This window comes from Sinohyriopsis cumingii, chromosome 7 (genome assembly GCF_028554795.1).
Source record: "Sinohyriopsis cumingii isolate HCF-2022 chromosome 7, ASM2855479v2, whole genome shotgun sequence".
Taxonomy (NCBI): domain Eukaryota; kingdom Metazoa; phylum Mollusca; class Bivalvia; order Unionida; family Unionidae; genus Sinohyriopsis; species Sinohyriopsis cumingii.
In genome coordinates, this window is record NC_142967.1 from 67,120,731 (window position 1) to 67,140,611 (window position 19,881).

General features: G+C 36.6%; 1 protein-coding gene across 2 annotated transcripts in view; it reads left to right on the forward strand.

The window, feature by feature from the left end:
* LOC149795450 (solute carrier family 23 member 2-like) overlaps positions 1-19,881 on the forward strand; it is a 73,190-nt gene that overhangs the window by 22,868 nt on the left and 30,441 nt on the right. The window lies entirely within an intron of this gene.

Here is a 19,881-nt window from a genome sequence, read left to right on the forward strand (position 1 = left end):
AGGTTAAACAGTCAAAGTTGCAAAATGTACAATAATATTTGCTGAATAAATATTAAAATCCTTTATGTAATATTACAAAGTGGAAAGCTTGGATGAAAACACTATATATTAATTGTTTTACATACCAATGTTAGGCCTATATCTAATATACAAACCGAAAAGATCTTTAAAACCAAATTAATTTACACTGGCTATATCGATGAAGTGGAAAGGACATAAATCATTTTAACAACTGAGACCCTAATGAAAATATTGTGCCATTATAAAATGATGTACCAAAACCACATCTCTATCGGAGACGGCCAAAACAAATTCATAAATCACAGGATTAAGGCGCATGAAAGTCTTTATCTAATTTAAGAAAATGAATTTCCTCAATGTTGCAGATGTGGAAATAATAATGAAATAAAAACCGAAGGAATTAAAACATGTCTGATATGTGAACTAGACGAGACAGTAAATCATATCTAACAGCATTACCAATAAGCAACACAATGGAATACCTGAAAATGTGATAAGACGACTTGTGTCTGTACATTAAACTAGAATGGTAATATATGACATAATGAAATGAAAAGAGGCAACACTAAATTATCAAAGTGATTCCAACTACATCTTAACTCCAACCTATTATCTGAAATACGATATAAATAGCTTCATACCAGGCTGTGAGAATTTGAAGAAAATGATTTAGTCGCGAAAAGTACACAACTGTGTATGCAATCAAGTAGACATATGGGCTTATCCTGAAAAGTTTCATTCAAAGAATGTATACCAATCCTTCCAACTGCGCAATGATTATTACCTATGTTCAAATTTATCGCACTTAAACAGCCTTAACTTAAAAAGATTTAAAACAAAAAGAAATACAATAAATTAAATATAGGACTTCTTACAAGCCATATAGATGATATAGCTAAATTAGTTTGTTGAATAATTGTTTCAATCTTTTTCATACCTTTCAAAGCTTAGTCGTACATATATATATATATATATATATATATATATATATATATATATATATATATATATATATATATATATATATATATATATATATATATATATATATATGTATTATTGTGCGCTGATTTTTTTACCTATGACTGTATGTTATGTTTTTTTTTACGTTAATGGTCAAATATAAACATACTTCTTACCTTAGACTGTTCTGGAAGCGACCTTATGACGCATATCCTGCTCATCACATTGTGTTTTAGAAAGAAGCAACATAAAAAATCATTGTTCATTCTTGTCTTAAGATCGGTTTTTTTAGTTATTTACTTTCGTTATCAGATATATTTCTTAAGGAATTACTTAAATCATTTATTGGAATTACAAAAGTGTTAATTTACTGGATTAACACTCTTTTGCGATGATATTGAATCCTCTTTCAAAGCGATAATGGATTATATCATTGTGGTACATCAAGACTGTTGGTACATCAGCACATTCATGATTGGAATTCATTCGGAACACTACACTTTTAGACTTGTGATAGAAAATGTAGGAGTATTTTTGATTTAATTCACAATAATGTGAGTTCCTTTTAAATTTTCAATTTATAGTATTGGAGAATACATTTTGTGTTGAATTTTAAAAATCTTCCTTGTTTTACTTCTTTCTGTTACTTTGTTCAAGACCAGAGAGTCGTGAAACTTAATTATGTCACTTCAACGGTATTATATGTAGTTTGGAATTGTCTGATTGGTAGACAGGTTGTGTCTGTTTTGAACTCTTCAGTCTGTTATTTCGTTTCAACTTCAGATTTTACAGAATCAGTATTTGAATTGACAATTGCTATGCATGACACCGAAATGTTACATTCTCTTGAGTAAGTAATCTTTTCTTGTCACACCGTCATCAATATCTTTGCTTCTCTTTTGGAATTTCCGTTCCTTTATGTCTATTATTCGCATCTATATTTCCTCGTAGTGTTCGCCTTTATCCAAAAGCGGGTTCAAGACGAAATTTTGGTTGCATCGTCTCTTAAAGTAACACCCCTTTACCGGCCTGTTATGTTCATCCTAATGGAAGCACCAACTGTCAGTCTACCTACATGCCATTGTGCTGACATTGTTGAGTTGTTGCATTTCCTTGAGACCTGAACTATCATACCACCTGGATTTTTATAATGTAGCTTAGTGCTATGGTTAGGACTTTAAGGTTGCTTTTCACCAATTGCATTGAATTCATTCCTGCCAAGTACGTTTTAGATGTCCTCTTTTTACAAGTCTTGAATTAGGCGTGATAACTGAGTATCTTCAGTTGATATGGTAACATCAGAACATCTGATCCTTTCGTTTTGCAAAATCATTAGCAACATGCGAAGCACGTTAACCTTCTTTTAAAAATTAATAACACCAATGGCAGTCATTCATTTAAGTGTGATGGCATAGCTACATTAATTAGGCTTTTATTCGCTTGTTTACATTTTTTCTATGACGTCTAGAGTACTAGTTATACGTTAAGATAAATTATGACTATCTCACCTATAAGGCAGATTTCTAAGCACAGTTGCGTGTGAATGAAAGGACACAAATACTACAAATGACAAATTAACTTTGTTTGCTTTATCAACCTGCGTAAACGTCAAGAGACAGAGACGAACGATCATTTTATTTTTCGTTCAAGCTTTAATGTTTCTATTTTCTTTAGAACGCAAGTGAAATTTTTCAAATATTAAAACAAAGACTCTTAGAGCTGAAAATATTAAGGATCTTTTTAGGTATTGCCATAAAGCTTGTTTCGTTTTGCGAAAAGGTAGCTTTAAATAATGACGAAACGAACAAACGTTGCGTCTGAGACAGCGTCTGCAAAAACTGAAAAATTAAAACTCGTATTGATAAAAGTCAACAATAGAGGTAATTCCATAATTGCAGGTTATCAAAGTATAAGTAAACATTGAGCATAGCTATTGCATATCGATATACACATAGAAACTAGTTAAAATGTTACTGTAAAACAGTAGTAGAAAGAAAAAAAGAAGACAGATACAAATGGTATAAATGCTACAGCTAATAAAAATATCCTTGTACTTTCCATATTACTTAATGTAATTAACCTAAACGAATCATTGCAAGTCTTTTAGTGGAAATATATATTTCACTAGATTTTTCTCGCTTGAATGGTGATTAAATCTATCTACATTTATTGCAAGCAAGTAAAGATTTCAACATATTATTTTTAATGAAGTTTAACGCATTGGGAAATATGGAGAACACGATGATACTGATATATGCCATCTTAGAAATGTGTACTGGTAACATTATTGTTTTGCGTTCTTGCCTGCAGCCACATTTTTCATAAGTAGTTGCTATTACAGGAGTAGCCATTTACTATAGGAAATTAGACCAGACAATAAGGACAGAATCTTCTCTGTGCCGAAGGTAAGCACTTTGAATGATTCAGCTTGTTTTTTGAGTACTTTTATTCTTTGGGGTGGGGAGTTGAGTGTGGGGGTGGGACGAAAGCTGCTTTTAGATGTGTTATTACTGGTTATAATATAATATGTTTGAGGAATAAAAAGCATTATATCTTTGTTCTAGATCATATAATTCAAATGATGAACATGAAATAATGTAGTCGATATGTAGATGATCGGACCTGATTTTAAAATGTGCTTACACAATTAAAATCAATAGCTGTTAGATTGAGCATTTTTAACCTCCTTGCTTGATTTGATTTTCTCTCTTAATGCTCTTAAAATTCCATTCCATCTCATGTAAATCAATTTGAAGATACATCATTATGGTATTTATGTCAACTGCATTCATTCATATGTAAGTAGTATTTCGTCTCTTACTTAAATCGTTTTACAATAATCACGTTTGTGACATGTCTTACACTACACCTTGCTTATTTAAGCTATTGTATTTGAAATGATTTATTTTGCTACTATAAGTAATGTATTACTTGTGATTAAAGTTTATATTGACCTAACCTGATGAAGCGTATTACACATATATTCAAGGTAAACTAACCAAAAAGAACAATGAAGACATAATCAGCAAAGAGAAGAGCATACAGATATATAGAGTTAGATCTGATAGGCTTCGAGAACATTCACAGTAATGTTTACAATCGTTTGCTTACCTCAAATATATATATATATATATATATATATATATATATATATATATATATATATATATATATATATATATATATATATATATATATATATATATATATATATATATATATATATTTAAGGCGATGACATACTCATGATACATATCATTGAGATTGTGGACAGACTAAAACAATGCCTATTTTGGCATTGATATACGTTTTGTTTTGAAGGAATTGACTCGACTTCTACTGTCTGTAAATCCTTTACCCCACGGTTCCATATCTGTTCTAAGCGTTGAAAGTGATATTACATTTGAGCTAGCAATGTGGAATTTGGCCTTGCGAGTTTGTTTATCTTCCATGGCCAGCGATACAGTTTATAAATATAATCGAGATTACATTGTCCTACCTGCTTCAATTTCCAAATAGACATACGTTCGTGAATACAACTGTATCGAAATTATTTTCTTAGCAACAACAGGGACACCGGTTACTATCAATAATGCCCCGATACTAATTCCGATTGGAACTTATGATGGTTATCGTGGTTATAATTGTAGTAATGGCAAACCCACAAATAGCATCAATGACCACATTTGGCATTTGAGTTTCATAATCAACGCGGTTCTCAAAGTGAGTTGTTTTTGTAATTATTGTCCCGTTTCAATTTGATTTCACGACGGTAATATAGATGGTCTATCATAGCTCTTCTATTGATATATTAATGGCGCAGTACAATTGCTCCATAGACTAGTCTTCTTTACAAATCATCAATTGTGCTCTTTTACTGGCGCAACTGTCGTACAACCATAGAACATATCGACTTCAAATTTCTTTCGATTGTGAGTTTTGTGGGTCAAGCACAACGTTTGTATAAAATCTTTACTGATTACAACACTGAATAATGTCAGAAACGATCGTTGAAAAACAGTCGAGAAATTTTTCTCTCTCAGTTGAGTCAATGTTGGTGGGACATATTCAACGGGAATTATAAGTGTGGTGGATTCAGTGGTGTAGACAATTCTTTAGTGTTGTTTCATCTGATGATGCAGTCAACGAATGGGCGTTGGGCTCGAGATCCTGGTGGTACGTCAGGGTGGCTCCAACGGTTAATTTTTTGGCCTTTAACAGGATTTTATTTGAATATATACGATAGTCTGGTAATACCTTTCTGAAACAGATATTTATCGACATGTGGAACAGCGGTTTGAATCCATCTCTAATATATAATAATTACTTTGATCTTAAACGGAACACCAAGGATGTTGAAGAAAAAGCCTATTAAGATGTTGAGTCCTAAAAACTGAATTTCATATCCGGCTACCTATGATACTAACGTGGTATATGTACAACCGTTGCGCTCTCGCTGTCTGGGATGCCATGTATTATATGTTCTCCAGATTGTATATCATTTTTCAATATTAGCATTGAACCCCACCCACCTGAGAAACAAATAAAATGAATAAATTCCATCCAGAACCTTTAAGATGACAGATTGAGGTTTATCATGATCATTTATGTTAGTGAAAAAATGTCGTGGAATTGTTATGGTTGCAGTTGTTTCATCCTTTCCTTATCTGATCAACATTCGTAGGTAATTGTATGTAAAACTGAAATCTCTTCATTACACGTGGTGGCGGGTGCACATGTGTGTTGTGTTCATGTCACATACAGACACCACGAGAATGTTTGACTGTATTTACCACTGTGAGTAAATAAAGATTGGCTAAAATATGCGTTGCCTTTTTTTGCAAGTTGTGTCAGGTAGTCGAGGACCTCTGCCTGAGGGTATTATTCCACTTGTCTCTGGTAATCAAAGACTTATCCTTCTTATATTGGTATGCGTCCTCCTACTACCTTTTTCATAACCATTCCGGATACTGCTTTTATTGCTCCTAATGCAGCCACTTTTGTAACCACTGGAGCTCAAGCAGCTAATAACGCTGGAATTTCTGGGACAAATGGAAAGATCCCACTGGGCTTCTGCAGTTGCATCACCTCTGATTCCGATACATTTAATGTCCGAAAGGTATCATTTCACTTGGTCTCATTCATTTCTCATTGCGCTTTATTTTAAAGATGGATTTCGCAAACGCCGGCCTTACATATGGATATTGTTCATTGAAAGTGTTCAATCACTTGCTCAGCTGCCATTTAGTGTAGCATATAGTCAAAATATACTTTCTTTTGGGCTGGTGTAGATTATCTTTTACAGGTCTAGTTATTCCGTTTCTTTTCTTTTGTGGTTTAGCTCTGGTAATTTTTGCTGGTAAGATGCAGGTAAATATTATATACTGCTCAAACATAGTGCCCGTGGCTTACTTAAACCTAGTGACTTCCCAATATACGTACTTGGTCCATACATCTTTTATAATTGATGTTTTTCTTCACCTAATCTTGGGATTTTCAAAGATTTTTCACTGCTGATCTACTTCACTAAATGTTTGCTGATATGTGTCCAGCATTGACCGTTACACAGGTGGCGGTGGTTGAGGAAGGTTTTCAAGTGCTGCACGTTCCTGTTTGCCTTGTTGATGAAATGTCTTCATATTTGCGGCTGCTGAACTGTCCTGGTAAACGGACCCACCATTGCTTTGGTGGATATCGCAATTTATTTTGCTTCTCCCGTAGTTTCACGCGTGAGTAAAAGCAGAGGTTTAACTGATCGTTCAAAATCTCCTGTGAGCTCCTCTCTCGCAGTATGTTACGACTGTAACTTATCTTTGACACTTTTATGGCTAGCTTTTTTATTACGAATCACTTACTGGTGTTCCCTAGCAGCTATATGGATTGGCTTTCCACACTCTGCTATAACATCATTGGCGCAATGCGTCGGGTTTCACATTTTACACGGTATTCATGGTCGTTAATTTTTTTTCTTCCGCATCGGCTCAATACTTGTGTTATGGTACAGCCGTCAAGTTAACAGTGAGAAAATCAAATGGGTCATTTGTAAACTCGGCAAACATGTCACGAAATTCTTCCCACGAGTGATCGTATCAGTTCAATGAATGTTTGCAAGACCATGAGAGTCAATTCCGCGAAATATCATCAGCATGTTACAGTTGTCACGGATCACTTTTGATACGAGTGCGTATCGTTACGTCAAAAATAGATCACGTCATTGTTTTTGTGACTACCTGGTGAAAAATAAATCGCGGTAATGAGGTGGTGTTCAATCACGTCGGTGTACAGTGGAATAGAAAACAGCATTGGACAGTTTACCGCTCATACTTTCTCTAATTATAAATTCAGTCAACAAATTGCTTTAATCTTTTTACTCTGCCAGGACAAAATCTGCAATAGCTTTAATTCTGGCTGTTATTTCATTAACTTGTATTTATATTTCCTGAATGACATCTGATGTTTCTACAATGATAGGTTCCATAACAGCAGATCTTGATCAGCGTGCACGATAACGCTGGAGAACAGATCCGCATGACCGGCAAAGCTGATTATATGATTTGACTCCGACACCATATTTAAAACATAGTCGAGCACCCAGATCAACATGTTACTCGAGAAAATGTGAGTCATAAGCTCGAATACAACTAGACCATGTACATTTGCACCAATTAACGTCAATTAGTTGGTGCGTTAGTATAATACATAAATAGTTTTAGCTTCATTGTTTCCAGCAATTGCGTATGAGAACTTTTTCCAGTGCTTGTGCCGCTACACTTCTGCTTCGTATTGCCACATTTCATATATCTTCTGAAGATTGGTGAGTGTAGATGTCTTCGTTATATGAATACTAACACATGTCTCTACATGAGCTATCATTGGTGATCGTCACTACCTAAGTTACTATATTAGCTTGATATGTCAGTGTCGTAGTCATCATCCATTGCACTATTGCACTCAACGATAGTACCTTTATTGTTTCTTATACAATATCAAATGATGTGTTTTAAGTTTTTTCTTTTCTTCTTATAAAATTGGGCAAGTCTACATCATTGCTAACCCAAGCTATTTTCTAAGTTGATTAACTGATCAATATGTGTTCTAAAATTCAAATAATGTGTTATGGCCCTCTTTGACAAATCTCAATGATCATTCAAACGAAACAGTGAGTGAATCTTTTCCGCAGTCTGACTTTCTTATAATTAAAATCAGCCTTACGTAATGATACCGACATTCATTTCGCCATGTACAACTAACTCAAGCATCGATGTCTCTTCTTTTTTTTAGAAAGAAAAACATATTATTTCACTGTTGTTGGGCTCACGCCTTCGTTCTCTCGGCCACTGATTTACTATGCTTAGCATATTAATTTAAAAGCCTATATTTTGAGCTAAGAGTCTGATGATGAATTATGCGCGCGCACCCACCTCATTAACCCAATATAATGCTAGGACATTTTGAATTGCTACTGCAAAACTTATTACATGGTTCCCCTGTAATGGTCATGAAGGTCTCTCGAAAATATATTAACGCTTTCACCAGCCAGACAATTTAAGAGCTTCTAGACAGATTATATGTACAGCTAAATATCGATCGAGCGAACAGTACGCCGATACTGGTTGTGTCGGTATTTATAACTCCCACCGTGTACAATTATTCTCGTGTTTTTATATATTTTTTATGTCACAGTCTCAATGAAGTGTACCGTGAGTAGTGTGTTAAGGGCGGCACTACAGCGTACTAGCTGATCTTTTCCTTACAGCATGCAATCGCGTTTGTCCGCTGTTATTTATTCGGCACTTTACGGCGCAGCAACACAAGCGGGTTATTTAGTGTCAAAGCATTAGAAGTAAAGTACTTTGCCCAAGGACAAACTATGATGGGATTAAAACCTGCACCCTTTCGGTCCCGAGTCCAGCACGCGAAACACTAAGCCACCACAGACTTTAACCAGACAAAGCTGTTTACATAGTAGAGGCCGAAGAAAATTTCTCGTCAAAAATGCACTCTTGCATATATTACCAAATCCTTTAACAGTATGTTTAAAACAACCATAACTTTTATATGCAGCCAAATCTGAACTGCGTCAACAACTGTTGATACAAAATTAAACATATTCAACAAGTTGCAAAGCTGATCATTTCAGTTTTTACAAATCGATTCACAATACTCAGTTAATTCAGTTAATGTTTGTCAGATGAAAAACATTTTTGTTTCCCTTTCAAGCACAGTAAATAAATGATTATATTCCAAATGATCCTACATATATATTGTGGAAAACAAACGTTTTTGGTAACATACTTTTATTTCCTATTCTGCCTACAGACAATAATGGTCTAAATTATATAAAGCAAACATTTAAGAGATTAAAAATGATTTAGTCACAGAGATTGAAGTGCTAGAAAGAAATACAGGTGGCATACTAAATTCTGAATTTATTGGAGATTAAATTGGCAGTAATTTCAGGTGACATGTATATAACATTAGCTGAGTTAAGTGTTGAGGGAATAACATCTGCTCTAGATGTTTCTTTTGGGTTTTAGTGTGTTAAGTGCAACAGTTGTATGGTGACCTGCTAAGCGTCTGAGGAGAAGTTAAACTATAACAAAAGTTTAAAACAGGATGAAAAAATAGCATATATTTTTAAGTAAGTTTACAGCACTGTCGACATGTGATTCAAAGGAATAAGTGGCATTGAAATTGATTATGACTATGTGTGAGCACCATAGATATAGAGATAAAAAGCGCATTCAAGAAAAACAAATAAAATGAATAACAAAGAAATCCAAAAACGTCAAACCTTACAACAAAAATGTTTGGAGATAGGGAAGAAATTAAAAAAAGATTATTACAAACAATGGACTCTATGGAAATAAATTTAATAAATCCAAACGGTAACAGAAATGGTAAACCATTCAGTTCATTATAGCTTGTTGTTTGGGTATTATGGTAATTCTTATGAAATAAAGCAATAGGTATTACTATATAAACGACAAGACTATATAAATAATGTGAAAGACAGAAGGAGTGACAAACAAGAAAAAATAGATAAAGACTGTTCGAAACACAAATCAAAAGTTCCAGTCCCTTCGAATAACATCTATACTGCTTGTAATATCAACTTCAATACCAAAGTATTGACAACACTTCCTTCGATGAGATCAGAAGCACATAGAATTGCTGAAAATACCTGTTATTCATACTTACTATAGGCCTTGTCTGTTTCGTTGAATCTTAACATGCATTACAAGCAATGTATTTATAGATTGAATATCAACGTTGAAACTAAACATTCAAACTTGATAGAATTTAACGCTGATCTCGGTATATGTGTATAACACGTTTATTAGATATCGTAAGATGGCAGAAAGGGTGCGGGTTCGAATCCTACCACGGATCAGGCTGGGTCGGCATCTAATGTGTGTTCAATGGAAAGGCCCTTTGCCTCAAATGTTTTGGTACTAGTAACCTACTTGTGTTGCTGTGCCGTAAAGAGTAGTTAAGTGGAATACTATAGGGACAATGGGACTTAGCATTAAAAAGACCCCTGGGACAATATAGGGACAATGGAAATTTAACATGGAGAAAAATCGTGGGTCACTTTAGGGACAATGGGAATTTAACATAGAGTTTGGGACTGTCTAGGGACAATGGGAATTTAACATGGGAATAGAGTTTGGGTTTGTCTAGGGACAAGGGGAATTGAACATGGGGGAATAAAGTGTGGGTCTATCTAGGGACTAGGGGAATTTGACATATGGAAATTGAACATGGTGGGTCTGTATAGCGTCAAGGGGAATTGAACATGGTGGGATTGTCTAGGGACAATGATGGTAGAGGGTCAAACACAACAGAGACAGAAACATACATACACTAGTACAAGCGTGAGATTTATATATAAAGCATTACCAAGACCTGAAATTTTGCTGGGGTGTTCAAAAATTTGCATAATTGTAATGATGCTATAAATAGCTATAATCAAGGAAATGCTCAACGACAAAATGGATGTGACTAAAAGTAACGCTAAAATGACGAAATTGTCCCAGAATTTAAAGGAAAATAAACATATCCCCGAAATTTAAGTTACAATGGTTTAGACTAAAATGGATAAAATTAGTAACTACTTACAATATCAACTTCTGTGACGATCGTGGATAAATACCTATGTATCGATAATCAGCTGAAATTCCTATGAAATCCCACTATCTATTTATAGCTCCAACTTGTGGGTTTTTCCTTTGGAAAATCCCACTATCTTTTTATAGCCTCAGCTTGAGTGACGTTCCTGTTTATGAATTCTAGTATATATGTATAGCTACAAAATGTGGAAATCTTCAAGTCGATATTTATAGTCTCAAAATTTCCAGCGTCAGTGACGTCACTGTACTGAACACTAGGGGATAAATGGCAACAGTGTTGCAAGTGGCTGACCTGAATACGCGCTACTGTAGGTAGGTAGGTAGAGTGTATCTGATAGGGATAAAGTGAGTTTTATAGGGACAAACAGAGACCAATACACACACACACACACACACACACGCGCGCGCGCGCAGACTCACACACACACACACACACACACGCGCGCGCGCAGACTCACACACACACACACACACACAGAGGGAAGAGGAAAAAACAAACCCCAAAATATATTATCCACACTCGGGAGGAAGAAAAAAAAACAACCAAATATACGATCTACACAACGTACGCGAACAAACACACACACACACACACAACATACGCGCGCAGACTCACACACACACACACACACAGAGGGAAGAGGAAAAAACAAACCCCAAATATACTATCTACACTCGGGAGGAAGAAAAAAAAAACAACCAAATATACGATCTACACAACGTACGCGAACAAACACACACACACACACACACACAAAACATAAGCGCGCAGACTCTCTCTCTCTCACACACACACACACACACAGAGGGAAGAGGAAAAAACAAACCCCAAATATACTATCCACACTCGGGAGGAAGAAAAAAAAACAACCAAATATATGATCTACACAACGTACGCGAACAAACACACACACACACACAACATACGCGCGCAGACTCACACACACACACACACAAACACAGAGGGAAGAGGAAAAAACAAACCCCAAATATACTATCCACACTCGGGAGGAAGAAAAAAAAAACAACCAAATATACGATCTACACAACGTACGCGAACAAACACACACACACACACACACAACATACTCGCACAGACTCACACACACACACACACACACATACACACACAGAGGGAAGAGGAAAAAACAAACCCCAAATATACTATCCACACTCGGGAGGAAGAAAAAAAAACAACCAAATATATGATCTACACAACGTACGCGAACAAACACACACACACACACAACATACGCGCGCAGACTCACACACACACACACACAAACACAGAGGGAAGAGGAAAAAACAAACCCCAAATATACTATCCACACTCGGGAGGAAGAAAAAAAAACAACCAAATATACGATCTACAGAACGTACGCGAACACACATACACACACACACACACACACACACACACACACACACAGAGGGAAGAGGAAAAAACAAACCCCATATATACTATCAACACAGAAGGGAGATAATACAAACCCCAAATAAACTATCCACACAAACGTACGCGAACGCATACAAACCCAAAATATACTATCCACACAACGTCGCTAACGCATACAAACTCCAAATATGCTATCCACACTCGGGAGGAAGAAGAAAAAACAACCAAATATACGATCTACACAACGTACGCGAACACACACACACACACACACACACACACACGGAGGGAAGAGGAAAAAACAAACCCCAAATATACTATCAACACAGAAGGGAGATAATACAAACCCCAAATAAACTATCCACACAAACGTACGCGAACGCATACAAACCCCAAATACACTATCAACACAGAAGGGAGATAATACAAACCCCAAATAAACTATCCACACAAACGTACGCGAACGCATACAAACCCCAAATACACTATCAACACAGAAGGGAGATAATACAAACCCCAAATAAACTATCCATACAAACGTACGCGAACGCATACAAACCCCAAATATGCTATCCACACAACGTCGCTAACGCATATAAACCGCAAATATACTATCCACACTCGGGAGGAAGAAGAAGAAAAACAACCAAATATGCGATCTACACAACGTACGCGAACACACACACACACACACACACACACACACACACACACACACACACACACACGCACACCACAGAGGGAAGAAGAAGAAAACCATTATACACTATCCACACGCAGTGAAGAAATAACCCTTTATATATATACTATCAACAGAGAGTGAAGAAAATAACCCATTATATTCCATCAACACAGAGTGAAGAAGAAAAAGTTGTTTGAAAGCACCTAAGCCCTCACCTGCAATGACCAACTCTGCCAAACACCTACACCCCACCCACCCCCACTCCCAACACTACAAAACCCATTTAACCCGTTATTTTATGGCATCAGTGTGTGATTTAGGAAACATCAAGACACAAAATGATGGACGAATAGACTGACTATTGTTTACGGACTTGCATGCCTAAAGAGCGTGCGTGAAGGAAAACATCCTTCCATTTCAATTCTAACTAAAACATGATCCAGAGGGATAGAGAGAGGTGAAAGAGCACAATTTCATAAAGTGTGAGTAAAAACAAAACACGCCATCCTTATTATACAATGTCAAGACCAAGAGACACTTACGTTTTCTTTCTGGTCTATTCTCTTTTAGAAGGTAGTATGAAATTTCACATCAGGGCCAACGCATCGGCTCACATTGTCAATTTTTCCATTTCCATGTTTTTACTGGCACAAGTTCTTCATCATCTTCAATTTCTTCTTCTTCTGAATCCCTCTTCTCTGTTTCGTCTTGTTTTTGTTTCTTCTCTTTTCTCGTAGGGCACTCTGAATTCCAGTGTCCTTTCTCCTGACAACGATATTAGGTATCTTGACTTTTGTCTCTCTTTCTTAGACGAAGCGGGTATTCTGGAGACAAATACCCATTTACCTTTGCAGATATAGCAAACTTCATTAGCACTTACACACTTTCGTATGACTCTCATCAAATCAACGACCAAAAGGGTAAGTTTTGTTGCCACTTTCGCATGTGAATCATGCTTTCGTATGACTTTTAGCAAATATTTGACCAGCAGGTCGATCTGTGCTGACTCTTCCATCTTCTTGATCGTTTGAGAGCGGAATGAATACTCTGACGCTAAGACACTCTCCTTATATACATGGACCTGCTGCGTATGAAACCTAGTCAAATGTAATTTTGCAATAAGATGAAACGATTTCATTGAGGAAGTAAAAAGCAATGATGTACCGTATCGCCTCACACAAAACCTGAAGTTTTAGTTCAAATCCGTGTCAGCGATTTCGAAGACGACATAACTGAGCTTTAATCAATGCTCTCCAATTATGCCACAAAACCACGAGTCCTGATTCACGCCAAAAGAAATTTCGTTCGGTCCATAAAAAATAGTATCACGTCTGAGAAACGCAAAAACGAACTTCCAGAAAACTGAGAACGACGGCTTACACCTACAACGTAAATGTGTGAGTTCAAGTAGTGCGTAAAACTTAGTCAAATTAGATTTTTATAGTCAAGACGAAACGATCTCTTTTCGAACAAGAAAGCAGACACCAAGCGACAATGGCGATCCGTATCACACAACACTTTTCAAAATGTATATTATCAGAGGTTTGTTCTAGCGATCTGCACGGTTAAATTAAATGTTGATGTATTTTGCAATAAGACGGACACAATTTCCATGGGATCGCCCATGGTACGATTGTTCGTGCATTAGTTTAATTTTTAAAAATATTTTTTGAGGTTGAGGAGGAGGGGGACGCTGACCCTCGTTGAGAAGTACACCGAAATGGGGCTAGATCAAGCATTGTATGACGTTAACATAGCAGGGCAGTTTATTACAGTCATACAATACGTTGCCTACAAATCTCTAGACACCTTTAAACCAAGACCTTCTCAATGGGGATTAGGGGTCAGAGTTCTTCCCCAATTCTACAGACAAGCCTACACTGGATACCTCCTCAGTCAACTGGTAGAAACCGCTGCTTACATTACCACCCATCATGGCTACGCATTTCCTGATATCAAGAATCATGAGACTAGGAGTGCGGGAAAGAACGTGAAAGCAAAAGAGAGACGTGTTACCTTCTAACAGAAAAAACAGACTTTTTTTTAGGGCTCCAAAAGATTGCTTTTTATTAAATAGGGAACCATATTTGGCTTGGTATCCCTCCTTGACTAAACTATTCTCGAAACAAATTTGACCCATTGGAACACCACAACAAACTTAACTTTTTAAACCTAACAGTGACCAAACTGGTATATGTCGCTTACACATAATAATTTAAAATAAGATCAGTATGGCTATTTTTATGTACACTAAGTACTAATATTAGACAGATATGTTAGGAAGTAGGAAATTTAACAGACTTGTTTTAGATTTGAACTAATTGCACAGGTGGTTGACACATTATTGGTACCTTTTATTGTCCATTAGCAAAAACGGGACTTGATTTGAAATAAGTACGGGCTAGCGTTTCGGTGAGTACTTAACATCCATGGCTGTCTTGCTGAGCACCTTTTTCCTCCTTTACCACGCTCGGACAGAAAAATGAGTGTGTGGTGAGACAATTCCCACTCATGTTTAAAGTCTTTCAGTCAGGTTGTTAAGGACTAGTTAGTCCTACACCTGAGTGGCTAAATTTAAAAATAGTCTGTGAGTACATAAAAGCCTGGGGGATGAGGCTCTCTTTCCTTCCCCAGGAGTAATTAAAAATCACGCGGTGCGTTATTAAACCAGTGATACATGCTCCATTAGAGCGAAAATCACTTTAATTCAAGTAAGCAGGCAAGCAAGTTCGGGTACCGTCTCTAGCACTCTTCATGACACCAACTGTCTGGGTTATTTTCTTTCTTGCCAACCCCTATGTTCCACTTCTGTTTGTGATAATAACTTGTGATACTTCACATTTTCTAAAGTAGAAATCTTTACAAGCCGTACAAAATACAAAACTTATATGACTTTGGCTTTTGACACTTGCACAGACTCTTCACTTTATAAGTGTCACGAGAAAATTGTATATCCAATTTTTACCATTTTCAAAAACACGCACACACTTGCAGCTTGACCAGAAATATGTATATCTTGTTTTGTGGATAAGTCACAGACAAGTCCAAGCATATATAGGTGGTTATGAACGTTAGGAATATCCCCTCCTTTTTTCAGAAATATCAAAGCTTGTATGTGCATTTTCCCTTTTCCACTCTATATTAGTGCTTAGATTTGTTCCAAAAAAAAAAAAAAGAAAAAAAGAAACGAAATAATTTTGAAGAAAAAGAAACAACTGAATTTTGAATTCAGGTTTCTCTCTGTTTATAATTTTTTTTTAAGTTGACGGTGCATGACAGAGTACATTCGCCTACCTTTCCAAAGTGAGAGGCATTTCTTCACATGTCATTGCCTTTGTTAAATTCGGTTTCATTGGTTAGTTATCGTTAATCTTTAATTTTTTTCATGCATTTCTTTTTGATAGAATATTTAAGGCTTTCTATTGTTGTAACGGTATTTATGTTGTTTGGTCTGTTGATGAAATTATCTATAGCAAAGTGCTTAAGATTTTTCAGTTTTTTTTATTATTTCAAGCCCTACAAAAGGAGACCAAGTTTGTCTTCAAAGACGATTGAAACTCTAAATTACACGGGCGTGAAGGAAAACATCGTTGTGCTTAATCTAATCATGCTTGCCGTATCTCTTTGTGTTTTAGAGGTCATATTTCTTCTTAAGTAAATACATGCATCAATAGACAGACAGATTGGGTCATCATCCTTGAGTTTCACTGTACTTTCGGTTCTTTACTTCATACAAACCCCAAATTTATTAGTTTGAAAAAGAAAAGATAACATGCCTCTCAGTACTGTAACACGTCTGTTCTGACTCTACCGATGTGAGTGTTTATGTCGAAATGTTTAAGTGAGATATAAAAAAATGGTCAGCTTGAAAACGCGAACCAATACTGTGACGCTCATTGTTTTGATGTGGTAAGAGGAAATGGTACAACACACACAAAGAGGGCTTGTAAGTTCACATTTCAGTCTGTCTGCACTGTAATGGTAACAACGCAAGAACATAGGGATTATTATGCCACACAGCCCTAGAACAAAACAATGCATCACCCGTTGTAAGCCATTTCATTGGCTATACTTATTTTCTTACCGCGTTCGCTTCGAATTGACTTGAGTAGCTATTCAGACAGTGACGAGAATGGCCATGCTTTACTGGGTCTATCCTATAGGCGATTTATATAAAAAAATATTTTTAAAAATTAAACTAATGCACGAACAATCGTACCATGGGCGATCCCATGGAAATTGTGTCCGTCTTATTGCGAAATACATCAACATTTAATTTAACCGTGCATATCGCTAGAACAAATGATAATATACATTTTGAAAAGTGTTGTGTGACACGGATCGCCATTGTCGCTTGGTGTCTGCTTTCTTGTTCGAAAAGAGATCGTTTCGTCTTGACTATAAAAATCTAATTTGACTAAGTTTTACGCACTACTTGAACTCACACATTTACGTTGTAGGTGTAAGCCGTCGTTCTCAGTTTTCTGGAAGTTCGTTTTTGCGTTTCTCAGATGTGATACTATTTTTTATGGACCGAACGAAATTTCTTTTGGCGTGAATCAGGACTCGTGGTTTTGTGGCATAATTGGAGAGCATTGATTAAAGCTCAGTTATGTCGTCTTCGAAATCGCTGACACGGATTTGAACTAAAACTTCAGGTTTTGTGTGAGGCGATACGGTACATCATTGCTTTTTACTTCCTCAATGAAATCGTTTCATCTTATTGCAAAATTACATTTGACTAGGTTTCATACGCAGCAGGTCCATGTATATAAGGAGAGTGTCTTAGCGTCAGAGTATTCATTCCGCTCTCAAACGATCAAGAAGATGGAAGAGTCAGCACAGATCGACCTGCTGGTCAAATATTTGCTAAAAGTCATACGAAAGCATAATTCACATGCGAAAGTGGCAACAAAACTTACCCTTTTGGTCGTTGATTTGATGAGAGTCATACGAAAGTGTGTAAGTGCTAATGAAGTTTGCTATATCTGCAAAGGTAAATGGGTATTTGTCTCCAGAATACCCGCTTCGTCTAAGAAAGAGAGACAAAAGTCAAGATACCTAATATCGTTGTCAGGAGAAAGGACACTGGAATTCAGAGTGCCCTACGAGAAAAGAGAAGAAACAAAAACAAGACGAAACAGAGAAGAGGGATTCAGAAGAAGAAGAAATTGAAGATGATGAAGAACTTGTGCCAGTAAAAACATGGAAATGGAAAAATTGACAATGTGAGCCGATGCGTTGGCCCTGATGTGAAATTTCATACTACCTTCTAAAAGAGAATAGACCAGAAAGAAAACGTAAGTGTCTCTTGGTCTTGACATTGTATAATAAGGATGGCGTGTTTTGTTTTTACTCACACTTTATGAAATTGTGCTCTTTCACCTCTCTCTATCCCTCTGGATCATGTTTTAGTTAGAATTGAAATGGAAGGATGTTTTCCTTCACGCACGCTCTTTAGGCATGCAAGTCCGTAAACAATAGTCAGTCTATTCGTCCATCATTTTGTGTCTTGATGTTTCCTAAATCACACACTGATGCCATAAAATAACGGGTTAAATGGGTTTTGTAGTGTTGGGAGTGGGGGTGGGTGGGGTGTAGGTGTTTGGCAGAGTTGGTCATTGCAGGTGAGGGCTTAGGTGCTTTCAAACAACTTTTTCTTCTTCACTCTGTGTTGATGGAATATAATGGGTTATTTTCTTCACTCTCTGTTGATAGTATATATATAAAGGGTTATTTCTTCACTGCGTGTGGATAGTGTATAATGGTTTTCTTCTTCTTCCCTCTGTGGTGTGCGTGTGTGTGTGTGTGTGTGTGTGTGTGTGTGTGTGTGTGTGTGTGTTCGCGTACGTTGTGTAGATCGCATATTTGGTTGTTTTTCTTCTTCTTCCTCCCGAGTGTGGATAATATATTTGCGGTTTATATGCGTTAGCGACGTTGTGTGGATAGTATATTTGGGGTTTGTATGCGTTCGCGTACGTTTGTGTGGATAGTTTATTTGGGGTTTGTATTATCTCCCTTCTGTGTTGATAGTGTATTTGGGGTTTGTATGCGTTCGCGTACGTTTGTGTGGATAGTTTATTTGGGGTTTGTATTATCTCCCTTCTGTGTTGATAGTGTATTTGGGGTTTGTATGCGTTCGCGTACGTTTGTGTGGATAGTTTATTTGGGGTTTGTATTATCTCCCTTCTGTGTTGATAGTATATTTGGGGTTTGTTTTTTCCTCTTCCCTCCGTGTGTGTGTGTGTGTGTGTGTGTGTGTGTGTGTTCGCGTACGTTGTGTAGATCGTATATTTGGTTGTTTTTTCTTCTTCCTCCCGAGTGTGGATAGCATATTTGGAGTTTGTATGCGTTAGCGACGTTGTGTGGATAGTATATTTTGGGTTTGTATGCGTTCGCGTACGTTTGTGTGGATAGTTTTTTTGGGGTTTGTATTATCTCCTTCTGTGTTGATAGTATATTTGAGGTTTGCATGCGTTCGCGTACGTTTGTGTGGATAGTTTATTTGGGGTTTGTATTATCTCCCTTCTGTGTTGATAGTATATTTGGGGTTTGTTTTTTCCTCTTCCCTCTGTGTGTGTGTGTGTGTGTGTGTGTGTATGTGTGTTCGCGTACGTTGTGTAGATCGTATATTTGGTTGTTTTTTTTTCTTCCTCCCGAGTGTGGATAGTATATTTGGGGTTTGT